The sequence below is a fragment of the Trematomus bernacchii genome, unplaced genomic scaffold (assembly GCF_902827165.1).
Source record: "Trematomus bernacchii unplaced genomic scaffold, fTreBer1.1, whole genome shotgun sequence".
Lineage (NCBI taxonomy): Eukaryota > Metazoa > Chordata > Actinopteri > Perciformes > Nototheniidae > Trematomus > Trematomus bernacchii.
Window position 1 is genome coordinate 826,429 of NW_022987575.1, and position 20,017 is coordinate 846,445.

The window sequence follows — 20,017 nt, forward strand, 5'->3', positions numbered from 1 at the left end:
GTTTAAAAATACAAGTACAATCATAAAGGAGATTTGTAAAATGGGACATCCGATTAGCTTTTCAAACCTTGAGAACATATGACCAGACACTACACAAAAAGTAATTAACATATATCTTACTAACACGTCTAGATTTGGAGAGAGTTCATGTACTACACAGAAACATTTATGAGCTAAAAAGACACCTTACTCTCCCAGATATAGTACAACAATCATTGAAGGCATGTAATGTATCACATTTCCTCTTGCAAAAGACTCACTTTGTCAATGATTGTGCACTTTAACTAACTGCAAACCACAGACTTTGAAACAAACCCAGTTTTTGTGTTCTGCCTTGGGATTTAACAAGCCATTCAGATTTGGCTCCCCTTCCCATGGTAAATGCAGGCTCATTACAAGATTCCCATCCCAAAGCTGAGTTTTCTCCACCCACAGCTTGAGATGTAGCTTTGAAATGTATCTTGCAAGACAGTCATAGCAGACTGAGCTTTTTCAGGATGATGGATACATTGCTAATACAGAGCATTTCAGACTAACAAAATGAAAAAAACAATGTGTTTTTTAACATTAAAGCATATAAATACCTTCTAAATCACCCAAGATTGATTTGACAATAAACATGATGCGTCCTCTTTAAGATATTCGTTTTTTCTACCAAACTTTGACTACTGTTTTGGGAGGTATTCTTACTAAATCACATGTTGTACATTGTGTGTTTCAGCTGCCCCCAAACACATGTTCGGCCAAAGTTTGGTTTACCTGTCTGCATTTACGAGCTCCATGTTTAAGTCCTCCACACACGTGGTGATTAAAATGGCTTCTTATACTCTACGAACAGGAAGTGGAACAAACCAACTGTCTGCGATGAGGAGGGGGGTCCACCTCCTGGAATTAATCTGATTGTTTTGCATCCCAAATGTTGATAGGTGTAAATGATTTTGGTGTTTTAATGTTAGTTTGTTAGTTTTGTTATAAATGTGTTTTTTTATTTTGACCCATAACCATGTTTAAACGTTCTGCCATAAAATAACAAGACATTTTCAACATAGAATATTATAAAGTATTACATGTAAATTGTAGTTAAGGGCCCATTTCTACAGAGCCCTGGAGGGTTCATAGAGAGAAAAAATAAATAAAACGAGGCCACGTTTTATTAATTTGTGCGCACGAGATGTAATTCGTGGCCTCAATTTAAATAAAAAGAGGCCACACTTTATTAATTTGTGCGCACGATATACTTTATCGTTCGCACGAAAGTTACCGGTGCGCCAAGTAGGAAGTGGAGCGCACAGGAGACAACCGTTTCATTGCAGACTGTTATGTTAAATGGGGAAATGGCAGTGCATACATTATTTGAGATATATTTCAAACTCTGACTTCATTTTAGGGACATTTCGGCCAGAGGTGTAGAGCTATTTGTTTAAGCACCGGATTGGCAAAACAGGAGAGTCTGTAAACCAGTCTGCCTTGATCTATGAATTCATGTCCGTGACTCTCACAGTATCTGCTAGAGAGCTGTGTCTTTTACGCAGCGCCTTCACTGTGTTTACCTTCATTAGAACAGCTGAATAGAGATCGAGGCTGCTACGTTTTAGCCACACACACACACACACACACACACACACACACACACACACACACACACACACACACACACACACACACACACACACACACACACACACACACACACACACACACACACACACACACACCTCTACACACATCGAACTGCCCGATTATTCCCCCTATTACTCGTTTTATGAAGGAGATGTCCGGTCACCAGGGCGCATGATGTGTAAATAACCCAATTTGTGTTCTGTGAAACTGAAAAGGATATGACATTGTTTTTGTTTTGTTCGAGGCTGCACATGTGTAGACTCCGCGGTCTTACAATCCCCACAATGCTTTGCGCACGGACCAATTTCCCCAAATCTGTGGCGGAAAATGTAAGGCGGGGCCTATCATATGACGCACACCTGCACACTTGCTCGCCTGTTCCATTCTTCATTTTCCGAGGCTAGGAAGTATTCTTGACTCGCTTCTGAAGGAAGACGCTCGGAAGACATGTGCTACCAAGCAAGCGTACTCGACATTGAGAAGCACCCGATGTGTGTGTGTTTGTGCTCTGCTCAGCTCAGCTCTGTGTGGGTGTGTGTGTTCGGTGTTTTCAAATTACCATGAACAGTAATTTACACACATGTGTATTCCCAAGTGAGAGAAGTTCTTTTAATCTTAATCTCGATGTAGGCTAGTGCTAAATGCTGTCGGAGTGCACCGGAACAAATGCCACTATCACGCCCACGCCCACACGCCCACACACACACACACACACACACACACACACACACACACACACACACACACACACACACACACACACACACACACACACACACCACACACACACACACACACACACACACATACACACACACACACACGCCCTGGCGACCGGACGTCTTCATAAAACTAATAATATGGCGTAATAATCGGGCAGTTCGATGTGTCTAACCATAAGAAAGTATCTCGTTTGCACGAGATACGTATATCAAATTAATAAAACGTGGCCTTGTTTTATTTAAATTGAGGCCACAAATTACATCTCGTGCGCACAAATTAATAAAACGTGGCCTCGTTTTATTAATTTTTCTCTCTATGAACCCTCCAGGGCTCCGTACATTTCAGCTCATTGGTTTTCACTTAATGTGGTACTATGGGCCACAATGTTAAATTGATAACATTGAAATATAATAAATTATGAATTTTATTACATATTAATTGATATTACATGGAGATGTTCTCTCGCTTATAATAATGTAATTTAGTGTTCTTCGTCATGTTTTGAGCGATTATAGCCAGCTTGGTCCGACACTTGGGTCCAGATTAAAATATCTCAACAACATTTCAATAAATTACCACGATATTTGGACCACACATGCAAGACTCCCAGAGGATGAGTCCTACTGACTTTGGTGATTCCCTGACTTTTCCTCTAGCGCCACCAGCAGGTCAAAGTCTCCCCTTATCCTGTGAAATATTTCAATATTTTCTTCATGGATAGTCACCACATTTAGTTCAGACGTTCATGGTTCCCAGAGGATAATTCCTACTCACACCGGTGATCGTCTGAATTTTCCTTTAGCACCACCATCTGGTCAGATTTGCTCAATTTGTTTAAGAACAAATACCTGTACAACTCTTACCTGTAGTTTGGGCTTATTGCTAAACAGCCGGATGCCAACAGTCTTAACGAAGATGGTGAACATGGTAAACATCATAGCTGCTAAACGTCAGCAATATCAATATGAGCATATTAGCTTTTAGCTCCAAGCCTCACTGCCTAAATACTGCAGTCTCACATGGTTGTTATTTAGTTGTTCATTTGATTTCTATCAACGTGGGCATCACTTGAGCAAATTTTAGTTTAGCAGCAAAACTTAATGAGGTACATGAAGTGATATTTGAACATCTGGACGTCATCTGTTGCATTGTATTGTATTAATTGGACAGCTGTGTGTTTCCCATTTGTACAACAACAGTCAACTTTTCTTAACACCGAGTCTCAAAACCTTGTAATCGCTGAGTATAATTTTAAGATATATAAAATGTTTTTTGTTACATGTTTTAACCTTCATTGGAAAAAATGACAGTTACGCACAGTATTGAATTTGGAACCACTTTGCAGCAAGTAGTATTCTTAACCTGGAAGTGAAATAGTGTACTTTCCAAGAGTAAAACCAGCTTTGGAGTGATGTTATCATCAACCCATCACTAATAGGTTACAGGCTACAAGGTTATGAAACAGCCTTGGAGTTGGAAACGTTTTAAAAGTCTGATGTTTGGTTGAGTCCTCCGTCTCCCTGACCTCTGCTTCTAAATGGATCCAAAACAAACATCAACAGATCTGTGTTTGAAGGACGACATGTTGGACTTTCACATGATGAAGGTGTCCATGTACTTTTGGCCATGTAGTGAATTTAAAAAGATTGTAACATTGTGAGTTGTCACACACACACACGCACACACACACACACACACACACACACACACACACACACACACACACACACACACACACACACACACACACACACACACACACAGGAGGAAGAAGTACTAAGATGCTTTACTCAAGTAAAAGTAGAAATACTATAGTCGAAAATATTCAATTTCAAGTCAAATTCCTGTATTCAAATTTAGACTCACCGAAGTATTATTATATGAATAATGTACCTAAAGTATCAAAGTAAAAGTACTCACTGAGCAGAATGGCTCTTTTTACAGTTGATCATACAATGGAATATTACACTATCCTGTTTTTATCACTAACACATATGCATTTTAATACTTATAAGTATGGAACACACACACACACACACACACACACACACACACACACACGCACGCGCACGCGCACACGCACGCACACACACACACACACACACACCTCAGAGGAGTTGCAATTTGTGGCTCTCGCAAACACACCCCATTTTCGAGCCATTTTCACACACGAAAGACATACGCGAAAACACACACACACACACACACACACACACACACACACACACACGCACGCACGCACATGCACATGCACGCACACACACACACACACACACCTCAGAGGAGTTGCAATTTGTGGCTCTCGCAAACACACCCCATTTTCGAGCCATTTTCACACACGAAAGACATACGCGAAAACACACACACACACACACACACACACACACACACACACACACACACACACACACACACACACACACACACACACACACACACACACACCTGCGAGCACACGGACACAGATCCACCCTCATAAGTGCGCACTAACAGCTGATATCAGAAATAATGAATCTGATGTGAAACTTGATGAAAGACACACCAACACCCAGCAGGCTGAGAGCCTCCGTATTGACTGATGGATATATTATTGATTGATTGATTGATTACACTGGTGGATTTATAAAACCATAATCTGAAAGATGCCAAAGTGAGAGATCTTATTTCCCACATGATCCAATCCCAAGAGACCAATAATAAACACATACATACTATTTGAATAACGTGCAGTCAGTTATTTAATTAATCATTAATACATAAATGGTGATGTGTTCAGGTACCTCTTCTCTCCAGGAGCAGGTGTTTCTTCTCGGTGTCACAGGTCAGAAAGATATGTTCTGTCTCCAGCTGTGTGTCATATCACACATCCTCTAAATTCCTCCACATCCATCAACCAGAAGAAAAAAAAAACATGTATATATTTAATCCACTTTTTTCTGTTCACTCAGTTGTGGATCACAGTTGCTTTCGGATCCTAATCCTGGCAGAGGCGGTACATTCCTTTAAAACAGCAGTTTTTTTTGCCGCTCCTCCGGATCACCTGCAGGCGTCGGTTCGATTCCAGCCGGGGATGACGCTCCGGAGCCCGGGTTACTCTCCTCACTCTGGTCGCTCTCAGATCAGCGCTGTCCCCACCGTGAAGGAATCCTTACACGAGTGCGTACAGTAGAGCGAAGTAACGCAGGCGCATCTCTCTTTTTTTTACCGCTTCTCGCAGTTCTCCAAAGTGCGCGTTGCGGCGCGGTGCGGTGCGGCGCGGTGGTCCTGCGTCACAGGAATCACGGGAGGCTCATCATCACACCCGCTGAGTCCAAACTGAGGGGGGGTCTGAGGGTCTCATCAAGTTCCCCGGTCACAGGTCTGAGTATTGGGGGGCAGAGTGATGCTCATCCTGACGGAGAGGAAAACGCGTCCGAGGAAGAAGCGCGCGTTTGCAAATCGTGCAGTTACAGATGAAGTTAATAAGCTTCATCATACAGACTGTCAGAGGTGGAGGCAGAGATGGAGGAAGGACGCCCCCTCGCGGAGAAACACAGCTACTACACACACACACACACGTTTTCTTTACATCCAATCAACGTGACGTAAAGTATAATTAATCAAGATAATTAGCCTTTGTGTCTAAACCTGGCACATTTAAGTGATGAGAAACTCCTGAGCTCTGTAAGAGCCTTCATAACCGATAGTATGCATCTGTTTGCATCTCACAAAAAGTATTTTAGTTCACTGTACAATATTTCATTTTGCATTATCTTCTTCTATTTACATAAAGACTCCTGCATTTTTTCTGCATCACTCTGATTCGTCTTGCACTATTTCTATTGTTTTATGTCTTATATATCTTTTTGTTTTACACTGTTGGAGGAGCCTGGGACTCTTCATTTCCATAACTACACTGTAGCTACGGTGCACATGACAATAAAGCCTTTCGATCTTTGAATCTTATGTTAATAATGTGTATTGTCTCTTCTTAACATGAGCTGCGTCTATAAACACACATTTTTCCATGCATGTGTTTATTCACTTGCAGTTACTCTTTTGTTCTTGGAGCAGACTCTGGACAGAAGTGCTGCAGACTCAAAAACCCAGAGCCAGATTGAGTAATCGATCAGCTGGAGTTGAGACTCCAAGCAGGCAGAGTGGAGGCTATCAGGCTTGGGGTTAAGATACTCTTCCACTTTCCATCACAACAAACAAGGAAGACATTTCATTTCAAAACTAAGTTCAGACGAGACAAAGTAGAACAGAACTTCCCAATACACGACATACAAGAATCCAACAATAATAATAATCATTTGGGGTTTAATCAAATCAAATCAAGTTTTATTTATATAGCACATTTAAAAGCGATTTTTGGTCGAGCCAAAGTGCTGTATGTAATAAAAACACATTACTACAATCAGAATAAAAGACAATAGGACTCATTCCTGCAACATTTACTTTGCAGATAAGTTAGGTGTATTTTATTTATTATTTATTTTATGTATAATATTTAAGAGAGGAACAACGATCTAACATTTCTACCCCTGCTCTCGTAATAATGGAGAGATAGATCATGCATTTTGGTCATCATCTTACTCGCAAATCACCTACTGGCTATATAAAGTGTAATATTAATACCAGGTATTGTTTGTACCGAGTAAATCAGGAACATTTCAAGCTGTAGTCAACATGATAACATAGAAGGTCTCTTTTCTGGCCTGGAAAAGATAACTTTTACTTCCTGAACCAAAGGTGCCAGAAGTCCTATATCAAACGTCTCTACAATATTAAATTGTTGTCTTGGTTACAGGTTGGAAAATTAAGCACCATGTTTCATGCCGCCGTACAGATTCTCCCTCAGAAAGACCAGCGTCTTCCTCCAGGCGTCTTCCTGAGCGAGAGAATGTGCCACCAGCTCTCCGCCCCACAGAACCATCACTGCAAAGACAACAAGCCAAACTATAGCAGTCAAAACTCAAAGTCCGGACTTGTTAGCTTAACTTTGAGAGAAACATCTTCCTGGTCTGAAGGGGAACATACTCTTAAGAGGAGGGTTAGTGACTGTTCTGAAGGAGCTGGCTCTGACAAACGGTGTGAACGGAGGTTCGATCAGGTGACCGGTGTTCTTATAGGACAGGACAGTCAGCAGGTGGCTGTTCCCCGCTCGCTCCATCATCTCTCTCATCTGCAAAAAAGGAAGTTAAACACATCGTTTTATATTTCTCAGATCATCTTCATTCTTTGGATATGTTTTGTAAATATGTATATCTTATACTATTTTCTGTCTGAACTGTAACTCCCTGGCAACAATACATGTGGCACAACAGCATAACACAAAACATACTGTATATGCCAACAACGTGCAAAAAACACTGTTTCTAACACCTTAAAGTCCAAACCTGTTTAAAACCTGGGAAACATGTTCGAAATGTTGATCCTTACTTAATTTGAATATAAATGTTATTAACGCAACTTCGTTAATGCTCCCATGTTCTGTAAGCCTTGGCCGGCTCCATAGTTTGTGAAATCAGGAAGTGATGGCGCTGTTACGTTGTGGATAGCGGGCAGACAGAAAGCCTCAAATGGAGAACGTTTTGCTATCAGTTCTCTCCACAGAACATAAGTTATATTTACTGTCGACATTAACCCAGACCTCCAGGCCAAGCTTTCTATTCACACCAAATGTAATCTTGTAAATACACTCACATCTATAGCAGACTCGTAGGAGGGCCAGTTCTGATCGTCCTCACCGACGATGAGCAGCAGAGGACACTGCAGTCGTCCCACCTGCTCAGAGACAAACAGCAGCAGCGTTTCAGATTGTATCATCTGCTGCTCATCATTTATCTTTGGATGTTTGAGACTCAGAGCTACACATTTATCAGAGAACAAAATAATATAAATTAATTTCCTAGCTGTTAAAGGTGGGGTAGGTAAGTTTGAGAAACCGGCTCGAGATACACTTGTTGTTATCTTCCATGGAATGCTCTTAACATCCCGATAGCAATGAATATCTTAAAGGTGGGGTAGGTAATTTTGGAGAAACCGGCTCGAGATCACTAGAATTTGATAATACACAGCCGGAAAAAATCTGCCACTTCCTTACAGAGCCCCTCCTCCAACACACACGAACGTGCACATGACCAATGAGGGAACAAGATAAGTTTGTGCACTTTTTTATGGATTTTTATGGATTTTTTGTCAAAGCACTTAAGATATTCATTGCTATCGGGATGTTAAGAGCATTCCATGGAATATAACAAAAAGTGTATCTCGAGCCGATTTCTCAAACTTACCTACCCTACCTTTAGGTGCTTTGACAAAAAATGCATAAAAAAATATCATCTGTGGAAGCCGTAATACTGTAAAAAGTACGACCAATCATTTTAGCCGGCCCGGCTAAAATAACTGGATGGCCTACCTGCCTGTCAGACTTCCATCTGTGCACAAACTTATCTCGTGCCCTCATTGGTCATGTGCGCGTTTATGTGTGTTGGAGGAGGGGCTCTGTAAGGAAGTGGCAGATTTTCTCCGGTTGTGTATTTTCAAATTCTAGCGATATCGAGCCGGTTTCTCAAACTTACCTACCCCACCTTTAAGTTTAAAACAACTGTGATAATACATAATGCAAACTCTTAACTACAAGAAACTGACAGAAAAGTGTTAGAGAATAGCAAACTAACAACTTTCATAGTTAATTTTGTTCTATCTTAAAAAAAAACGGTTTAAAAAGAGCTTTTGAGACAAAAAACAACCAAAAAATAATTAAAAGAAAAAAGTGTCGAAGGGGTCTGCTGGTACTGACGTCCACTTTGAGTGAGGGGTCTGTGGGGATGGGCAGCAGCAGATCTCTCCAGATCACTTGGTTATCCTCGTTGTAGCGAGTCTTCTCAACGTTTCTGATTTTAAAGAAAAGAAAAAAACGTTGTCTGAGGCTGGCTCCAAAGAAAGACCATCAAACTTTGAAGACCCACCTCTTTTCCCTCGCTTTCGAGTTAGTCTGAGCTGTACCTATTTCTTATGTGTGCCTATTATCTATTCTTGTAATATTATATTTTGTTATAATGTTATGTTCGTTGTGAAGCACTTTGGCAAACCCTCTGTTTTTAAAATGTGCTATAGAAATAAAGTGGATTGGATAGGGTCATGAAAATGTAACGTACAGAAAGTCATAGAGATAACTGAAAGCAGATTAACGTACTTGTTATAGTAAGTTATTATTTGTTCCACAGGTCCGTCAATCGGCTGCACATGACTCCCATCGATACACACTGCACAGCTGAGCTGGGAGAACACACACACACACACACACACACACACACACACACACACACACACACACACACACACACACACACACACACACACACACACACACACACACACACACACACACACACACACACACACACACACACACACACACACACACACACTGTGAGTACTTTGAAAATACTTACTTTGTACTTCCATTACTAATTACTGGGGGTGTAAACCTTTCGGTATCTCACCATTCAATTGTATTGTACCAATTGGTAAGTTACATATAAAAATAGGGGAAAATAGAGTTTATGTTTGAAAAACACCATAGAAACCCTTAAAGCTGCGTCCAATAAAATGAAAGTAACCGAGCTGGTCTTACCTTGAGAACTTCGGAGTAAACAGCCATTCTGAGGGTGACACCGGCGCCGAAGGAAAGACCCAACATGGCGATCCTGCTGCCGAGGATCTGAGGATGTTGCTCCAGGACTCTATAGGCCGTCTGCAGCAGGAAACGTGTCGATGTGATCAATAAAACACCCACAAATGTTCCTACTTTTATCCACAAAAATGTATAGAGTCAAAATGACGGGATTCGCAGAAGGTTTCGGATATTTATTTTCTGAAGATATTAAAGTTCATCTCCACTCTAGCTCTTAACATTCCATCCGATACCCACCCATTATAAAGTGGGTCTATAAAAAACCTATTTAGTTTACTAAAGTACAGAGTCTGGAAAAGCCTTTAAAATTCAAATTTCTGTGTTTTTGACCTCTCTTCCTTTGTGGAAAAAGCATGAAATCGGCGGGGCGAAAAAGAACATTATTCCCAATCAATCCGCATGTTTATCTCGTGTATACTTTGACACTAGAACACTATGTCCTCTGTAAAGGTTAATGAATGTTCTCGTAAACACAAAGATAACAGACTAAGATGATCAAAGACTTTTAACCCACATAACAAAGCTCATCTGGTTTACCTCAAAGTAATCATTGTCCACCATTCTCCCAGTTTCCTTAGTGATTTGAGGTGTGAGGTAGTCGAGGGCCAGGGAGGCGATGCCGTGGGAGGCCGGAGGCGATGCCGTGGGAGGCCAGCAGCGCTGCCCGGTACTCCACCAACTTCCCTCCCCACCCCCAAAGGTCCAAGAGTCCGGGGAAAGGTCCAGGGCCTTCAGACGAGTCAAGACACCAAAAAGAAAACAATAGCTCCATAATTATACAATGTTATATCGATACTTTAGACAACTATGCCATATTTGCTGATATCATAAAGTATTCAAGATCAAGAGTTGATTAAATTGAGCGCCCTGCAATCCATAATATTGTGTTTTCCCTATTTTCTCTGGGATTCAATTTGACAAAAAAGTATTTAACTTTTCACTTGCTTATTTAACCTGTTAAGCACCAAGCCTGTTTTTCATGTTTCAGGCTTGAAAATGACATGCCCAAAACAAATGACTACAACTTAACTTCTAAAAGGGTTATATGAATAATTTATTTTATGAAAGCAAGGTTACATCTGTGAGTTGGATGTAGAAGTGTCAGAATCAATATAGATGTTTTTTATTTTAAAGAAAATTCAGATTTTACATAGTAAAAAACTGTAAATTATAGTGTCCGTCCAAAAATTATTTTTTACAGATAGTGAAAACTACCCTTGGATGATGGGTTAGTACAGTGGTTCTCAAATGGGGGTACGCGGACCCCTAGGGGTACGTTGGAGTACTGCAGGGGGTACGTGAGATTTATTTTATGTTAATGGGAAAAAAAACATAATAAATGCATTTAAACAAACTACTAATAGTAGATTAACTACTTTATTCAAAAGTTTACAGTAATTCTGGATAATAAAATGGGAAAAATAAACGGGGTGCTCTCTTTTCCTCTCCCTCTCCTGACAGCCCGTCAGTCTCGTGCAGCTCGCTGAACCTGTAATGAGTGACCCGACAGTAAAGAATAAATATATTTATAACTGGTTTAGCTAGTTCCAGAGTAGATAAACTAGCTAAGTGTGTTAGGTCTAACTCTTAGTGTATTTTGCTCCGCTCAACGGTCCGTCACAGCGGAGGAGCTGTGATCCGGAAGAGCTGCATGTTCTCCGTCAGCAGCAGCTGATCTGATCTCTGATCTCTCTCTCGCGTCCAGTTATACTTCAATCGCGTTTATGTCCAAATCTATCAGATCTAGCTAGTTCTAGTTAATTATATGACTGCCTGCCTATCAAAGGACCTAAACAATAAGCGTTGCTTGGCAACGGCTTGTGGCTGCAAAGTATAGTGCAGCATTATGCATATGTTTATATGAGGGGTCAAAATCCCATGCTCATAAAATGCTCATATTTTTTTTTCTCTTCATTCCCCACGCCCCAAAATAAATAAATAAATAGATATACACATTTTAGGAAAAGTTACGAAGTTTGAGCAGTGTGGGTTTAATATTAACAGAGTTACACATATTTCAAAACGCAAAGTGTAATAACTGCAGTTTGCCTCCCTGTCAGAATGACAAAGAGCCTCAGTGAAGCACAAGCCCATGTTTCTCACTAAATTGTAAGTACAACTTATTAAAAAGATCAGTTCAATGCAACTAATGTCGTCTTAGCGTTATTGCATGATGTTAAAATTGGTTTGCCATGAATTTAGTGATGGATTGTAAACATTTGAATTGTAGCATTTAAGTGTTTCTCAGTTACAATATTGTTGTTTTAATAAATCAGACACCGATGGTGCAAGGCTGTACTGTACCTCTTTATATAGGCATTTTTTCCCTAACAAATAGTTTTTGCGCTGATCAGGGGGTACTTGGCTGAATTTTTATTACATTAGGTACATTATTGAAAAAGGTTTGAGAACCACTGGGTTAGTAGACTAAACGCTTTAGGAATCCAAAGTACAACATATAATAAGTACCCTGTATCAAGATTGATGCAAAACAAGTGACATTTGACCTTTTTAGAGAGGTTTAGCCAAAACCACCCCACCTCTGAGGTGATTTGGGTGAAAATGTTTTTTTTTCCCATATCTCTGGCCCCCCTTGGTCGATTTTGATGGTTGACACCTCTTTCTGACCGTTAGAGCCAATAGAATCGAAGGGGGAGGCCCCCACACACACACGTTGTGAAGAGAAAAGGTGGGGTCTGCGCACATGTAAATTTGCAGCAGAGTGGACCGATCTCTAGCTCTGGCATTTGGAAACGAAAAAGCAGTTTTATTGCTTATGGATTATCAGAAATCATTTCAAAGAGAATACAGACACATTGGATTAACCTATGGATTAACTGCAGCATCGGTTTTTTATCGTTTTAATGCCATTGAAGACCAGTTTTGACCAAGGTAAGCCATGTTAGCGTTTCTAGCTACCTAGCTCCACATGTTATGATGTACGCTTTCGTTTATAGCGTCGCAAATGTTTATCACTGAGTGTTGAGGTGGGCACCAAACGATTCTGTGTCTCCAGGGGACCCAAAACGAGTGGTTGGCTGTGCATCTAGGATAAGTAATAAGGGAGTTATTGTGAGTTTAGGTGCCGTTTTAGGTTACATTTTTTCGCTCGTGGGATTTATTTTTTTAAAAGATCAGTTAGCTGAGTTTCTTCCCGTTACATGGATATAAAAAATTCATAGTTTATTAAATATTAAGATTCCTTAGACGTTGTTTCCTGCAAATGACACGTTTATCCGCCCGGTACCGGGGGGGCCGTGCGTAACAGGTTAAAACGTCACAAATAACTAGTGCTGAATTTGGTTCATTTTCATTGTTAATGTTCTTCTATGTCACACAAATGTCACCCCTAAACTCCCCCCAGAGGACACCTCCCTTCAGAGTCTCCCCAGGTCCTACCTGAGGGCAGGAAGAGGGTCGCAGTGAGTCTGTCCTCTGTTATCGGGACTCTACGGACGCCGGGAGCCATGTACCATCGCTCTACCACCACACTGGCCAGCAGCACCTGATCCAAGAAGCCCTCCGTCTGGTGACCCTGATACACCGAGATTGTGACCCCCATGGGAGTCTGGACGTTCATCTTCCTCCACCTTGAAGAATGAGGGGAACGAGGTAACTCTAACGGTACGTTCACACCGGACACACCGGATTAAAGCGTTGCGAATATAATCGGCTTGAAGTTGTGTTTACTAGCGTCATTCAAACAAGTAGGCAGACGAAAACACTTTTCTAATATGTGTTTCGGAAATCGATCGATAAGACTAATCTAACATGTAGCTGCTCCGTCCACACTCACAACAATGTCATACAGACAGAAATAAAGCAGCGACTGTATTCGCCATGACACAGACAGTCTGTGGTTTGTACATGTATAACTTTTCTCCAGTTTCTGAACAAATATGAGGAGCTGTGAGCTCTGAGGGCTAACAGCTAACGGCTGATGTTTTGGTTATCTGATTCAACGTCAGTGGCGGCAGGCCGAGATCCTCACCGCTGATTGGCTAACGCGAGAATGTGCCACGTGAATTTGACGCTCGAGTTGACAAAATGTAACTCTCGCGAAGGCGCAAGTCTCGTCAATCTCGTCATTCGGTGTGAACGCACCATAAGGCTTCATTTAAATCCATCCCCTACACCTTTTTATGGAAGTTAATTTACTATAAATAATGATTATTTTTCATCCAAGATATGCTGACACAAAACTATGGTTCCGAAATGTTATGACGGCTGCTCTTTCTACCAGAGAGACAGAAGGAGGCTCGTTCAGCTGAGATCGGAATACAGGCGGACTTCAGTTGGTCACAGAGTGCAGTGGTGTATGGGTCGTTTTGGAATTGGGCCTAATAATAATATTTTTTCCTGTACTGTCATCTGAACAGCCCCATGGTTGTTGGCCTACCTGAGCCCAGTTTTGCTGCCAGGAACTGGTCTGAGGCTCCACAGCAGGCCCATCGGTTCAACCCCAGAATATGTCCCGCCCAGACTGGGATCCTGTGAAACTGTGGGAGTGAAATGGATAAAAAATATTGACTTTTTTCTATTTTCACATATAACTCCATCATTTAATAACAAAATATGTTTTGCTGCCATTCACAAACTTTAGTAATCGCTCTAAATTCATCTTCCTGAATTGTGATGGTCTTACCGTTCACAATACTGGTGGCATCGGCAGTGTAGTGAGCAAAAGCCTCCCAGCTGTGTCCGTCTTCACACTGGTGGAGGGCGTGGATGGTCAGCTGGAACCCAGGGAGGAGGTTCTGGACCAAGACGGTGAACTTCTCATCCACAAGCCCTCTGGACGGCTGGACCGACAGCTTCACGCAATGCTGTTTCATGTCCATCCTGAACTGAGCGGACAGAAGAAATCAAGAGACAATACAATTAATTAAAAAATGACAGATTCCACTATTATTTCCAAATAAAGATGGTGCAATATATTTTATTTAATGTATTTATTTAGTTGGAGTTGGAACTTGTGTGCAAACCCTCAACCAGGGTCTCTAAAATCGAAGGAAATAAATGGTAAACACACCTTAAAAACACTACTATCCATCTAAACCCTAACCCTATCGAAAACAGCATTTCCAGAGTCGTGTCCCAGGAGGTAGCAGTTCCAGAACAGGGCCCAAAACCTCCCTTTCCCTGACCACATTAACCAGCTCTGACGGGGATTCCAAGGTGTCCACCTGGTCCCGAACCACCTCAATTGGATCCTTTCTTCGAAAAAGCAGCAGCGGTCTCTACTCAAAGTCCCTCATGGATGAATGAACTTCTCAAATTATCCCTAAGGAAGATTCCAGCCAACCTCCAGAGAAAGTCTAAGTATCCATGGACTTGTTATTTTAGTCATGGTTAACACTTCATGACCAGAGGTAAGAATATCAATTAGGATAGACCGGCAAGGCAAGGCAAGGCAAGGCAAGGCAAGGCAAGGCAAGGCAAGGCAATTTTATTTACATAGCACCTTTCAGTACGCGACAATTCAAAGTGCTTTACAAAATAATATACAAAAGACATTTAAGAATAAATACAGCATAAACACATTATTAAATGGCATTTAAAAACAGGCAAGATAATGCAAGATAATGAAATAAATAAATCAACACAGCAGGTACAGAATACATGAATAAAAGCCATACTGCAGTGTGAGTATGAACAGCTCAATTTAAAGCAGCGGCAAATAGATATGTTTTTAGTCTGGTTTTGAAAATAGGAAGTGTTTCAGCGGACGTGCACGATTCGGGCAGTTTGTTCCAGATTGTCGGGCATAATAGCTAAACGCTGCTTTTCCATGTTTAGTTCTTATTCTTTGAACAGAGAGCAGACCCGACCCAGAGGACCTGAGACTCCTGGATGGATCATAGTTATGCAGGAGATCGTTTATATATCGGTAGAGAGAGCTTTGCCATACATATTTATGTCATACAGAAGCCTGTTTTCTTCTTACTTGGCAAAAACTGAATTCTGATTCCGATAGCTTCCGGACAAGTGTTATAATAAAATACAGTATTTACCTCTGAAATGCTGTGCAGTATGAGTGTAAAGACACTGTGGATCAGTGAAATCATTTAACTTAAGTATAGTATCCGAATGCTTCCTCTACCACAGTACTTAAGTTTAAAATACTCCATGTTCGGCATTGTTGTCCCCCTTTCAGAAGGGGCAAACGGCTACAAATAAAATCTAAATTCCAGAGCTCTGCAGTCACAACTAAAAAGTCCACAAAAAGTGTCATTTCACACTTTCTTAAAACTTAAATAAACACTAACTGACCTTTCAAGCTTGTGTTCAGGTGTGCCTTCTTGACAGTTGGTTTGATCTCCTCTTGGTTCTGAAGTCGTCTAAGCGTCTGCAAACAAAGCAATGACCTAATCAAACTTTGCAAGAACAGGTTCTTTTTTTATAGCAAACAAGTTCAGCTTAATATTTTGTGGAACTTTAATCTCCTCCCACAGAAACATCACTCGATCAAAGGTGGAGGGAATGTACCATTTGTAAAGAATGGGATGAGGTCAATCATTATGATCCTTGTAATACATTAAACTTTCGCATATTAAATTAAGCATGTGGATTGACACAAGCAAATTATAGAATGGTGTGGTGATTTTACTGCGCACAGTACTTTGTTAGGGTGTTTTATGAAAATAAACCAGAGCCAGAAAGACAGAGGGGCAGGCTGGAGTTGAGAACGATTGCTAGCAGGATAGAGGCTACCAGGTTTTGTGTTAAAATCTGAAATGTAAAAAAATCCTTTATCCGCCCAGTTATGGAAATTATTAGACAGGGCTTAGCGTTAGCAAACAAGAGAGAAGAACGGATCAAACTGCAAGTCCACAAAATTATCCTGCAAATATTTCAGTCCGCTCACAATGCCCTGTTTTGAACGAGATCTTAGTGAAATATTATGCCAGCTTATTAACAAAACAAAAAACATTTGGTCCGAGAAGAGAAAAACATAAATGGGTTTAAATTTGGTTGGAAAAAGAGAATAAAAACTATTACACCAGTTTGATCCTTGATATATATATATATATATATATATCTGTGTTTTAAAACAGAATGAGATTTAATCAAATGTACATGGCAAAAAACTAGGATACAAAAATGGGTTGTCCATGTATCATGTATCATATCCATGTTTTCAGTGTTTCATGTCATGTTGATTAACTCACGTCCATTGCACACTCGTGGGCGGGCCAGTTCTGATCGTCCTCACTAACAACGAGCAGCAGAGGACACTGCAGTCGTCCCATCTGCTCAGAGACAAACAGCAGCAGCGTTTCAGATTGTAAATATAGAAGTATTATCTACATAGCTTTAGCTTTGAAAAAGGGCCCTGTTATGCTTTCTGGGCTTTTCCCTTTCCTGTAGGGTGTTATAAAGGTTTTTGTGCATGTTGATGGTCTGCAAAGGCTACATTCCCAAAGTGTATTTCCCATACACTCCACAGAGCAGACTGGGCTCTGGTTTCAGACAGAGGGTGAAAAGAGGTGCTGCAGCACAGGCAGTATGAGAAAAATAAAGAGCTTTTTGAACATTGAAGCATGGAGACATGTCACAGTAGAGACACTACATACTGATATACACCTGCACATCAGCAGGAGAGGACTCTTTAAAGTAGAGACACTACATACTGATATACACCTAAACATCAGCAGGAGAGGACTCTTTAAAGTAGAGACACTACATACTGATATACACCTAAACATCAGCAGGAGAGGACTCTTTAAAGTAGAGACACTACATACTGATATACACCTGAACATCAGCAGGAGAGGACTCTTTAAAGTAGAGACACTACATACTGATATACACCTAAACATCAGCAGGAGAGGACTCTTTAAAGTAGAGACACTACATACTGATATACACCTGAACATCAGCAGAAGAGGACTCTTTAAAGTAGAGACACTACATACTGATATACACCTGAACATCAGCAGGAGAGGACTCTTTAAAGTAGAGACACTTGCAGCATAGACAGGTCTTTTCTGTGTTAGAGTTTTACTCGCTTCAGGGTGTACTTTGAGGGTTTGTGACTTTGCAGACCGTTTACATGCATAAAAAGCTACATAACACACAAGGGGACGGGTAATAACCAGAAAAGCATGACATGGGACCTTCAAGAAAGAAATTTAAGTAAGAAATTATTCATGTATTTTTTATGTTTATTTTATTATCGTTGCTTTTCAATGACTGTTTTTAAATGCCATTTTATTTCTCAATGCTCTTAAGGTCTTTGCTTTTTGTAAAGCACTTTGCATTGCCTTGTGTTGAAAGGTGCTATATAAATAAACTTGCCTTGCCTTGCCTTGCCTAAGGAAGAGGCCAGCCACCCTCCGAAGAAATCCCATTTTGGCCGCTGGTATCCATGGACTTGTTTTTTAGTCATGATTAACCCTTCATGACCCGAGGTAAGACTAGAAATGAGGATAGACCGGTAGAGAGAGCTTTGCCTTCTGGCTTAGCTCTGATTTGCGGTTTTACAATATAAAACAATGTCATGCAGAAGCCTGTTGTCTTCCTACTTGGCAAAAACGGAATTCTGATTCTGATAACTTCCGGACGAGTGTAACGATAAAATACAGTATTTACCTCTGATATGCTTTGCAGTATGAGTGTAAAAGACGGTGTGGATCAGTGAACTAATTTCCCTTGAGTATAGTATCCGAATGCTTCCTCTACTACAGTACTTAAAGGTGGGGTAGGTAAGTTTGAGAAACCGGCTCGAGATCGCTAGAATTTGAAAATACACAACCGGAGAAAATCTGCTACTTCCTTATAGAGCCCCTCCTCCAACACACACGAACGCGCACATGACCAATGAGGGCACGAGATAACTTTGTGCACAGATGGAAGGCTGACAGGCAGGTAGGCCATCCAGTTATTTTAGCCGGGCCGGCTAAAATGATTGGTCGTGCTTTTTACAGTACCACGGCTTCCACAGATGACATTTTTTTATGGATTTTTTGTCAAAGCACTTAAGATATTCATTGCTATCGGGATGTTAAGAGCATTCCATGGAATATAACAAAAAGTGTATCTCGAGCCGGTTTCTCAAATGTACCCTACTGTACCTTTAATGATGTGAAATATAAATAACCCTTAAATCAGACTTTAGTTACACCTGAGTCAAATTCAGTGAAGGTGATTGTCAAGTGCCAAAATAAACTATGCAATATATTAGACGTTAAGTACTTTGTCAGACTTAATATTTATCTGTGGATACCCCCAACGTTTTTTCTTATTCAAAAGAAGACCTTAACTTGAAGTATTCTTTAATGTTTAAATAAAGCCTTATTACTTGGTCTGTTTTGCACATCCTCCTGTTAATATCTTTGGACGTCCTCCACTAGCTGTTTTATTGTAGCGATCACTACAGTATCTTCTTGATATTTTCTATTCTATATTTCTATCATTGACCTTCTACTTTCCCCCTATTTTGTATGTAGGCTACTCTTAATATTTAAAAGTTTTCATCAAATATAACATTCAACAACAAAATTCAATAAGGTGCTTTAACCACTAGGCGGTGCGGGTTAAAAAAACAGTGGTCTAGTTAAAGGTGGGGTAGGTACGTTTGAGAAACCGGCTCGAGATACACTTTTTGTTATATTCCATGGAATGCTCTTAACATCCCGATAGCAATGAATATCGTAAGTGCTTTGACAAAAAATCCATAAAAAAATGTCATCTGTGGAAGCCGAAGTACTGTAAAAAGCACGACCAATCATTTTAGCCGGCCCGGCTAAAATAACTGGATGGCCTACCTGCCTGTCAGCCTTCCATCTGTGCACAAACTTATCTCGTGCCCTCATTGGTCATGTGAGCGTTCGTGTGTGTTGGAGGAGGGGCTCTGTTGCACCTTTCACACCAACGCGTTTTCAGCGCCGGCTCGGAGCTAGAGCCTGAAAAGTACCGTTTTTTCCTGTTCACACCGCAGCGGCACCGCCTCTTAGCTCCGGAATCCGGTTCACTTCCAGCTCCAAA

General features: G+C 40.8%; 1 protein-coding gene and 1 pseudogene across 2 annotated transcripts in view; both read right to left on the bottom strand.

Moving 5' to 3' along the window:
• grm8b (glutamate receptor, metabotropic 8b) overlaps window positions 1-5,254 on the bottom strand; it is a 144,538-nt gene extending 139,284 nt beyond the window's left edge. Inside the window, exon 1 of one of the 2 annotated variants that reach the window (XM_034126779.1) lies at window positions 5,124-5,254. The gene's annotated coding sequence lies outside the window, so the exon portion shown is untranslated. Of the gene's footprint in view, window positions 1-584; window positions 768-5,123 lie in introns of those variants that run through there. The other variant, XM_034126780.1, reaches the window with a different exon arrangement.
• Window positions 5,255-6,835: 1,581 nt separating this feature from the next.
• On the bottom strand, window positions 6,836-16,379 carry LOC117479737 (annotated as a pseudogene).
• Window positions 16,380-20,017: the final 3,638 nt, after the last annotated feature.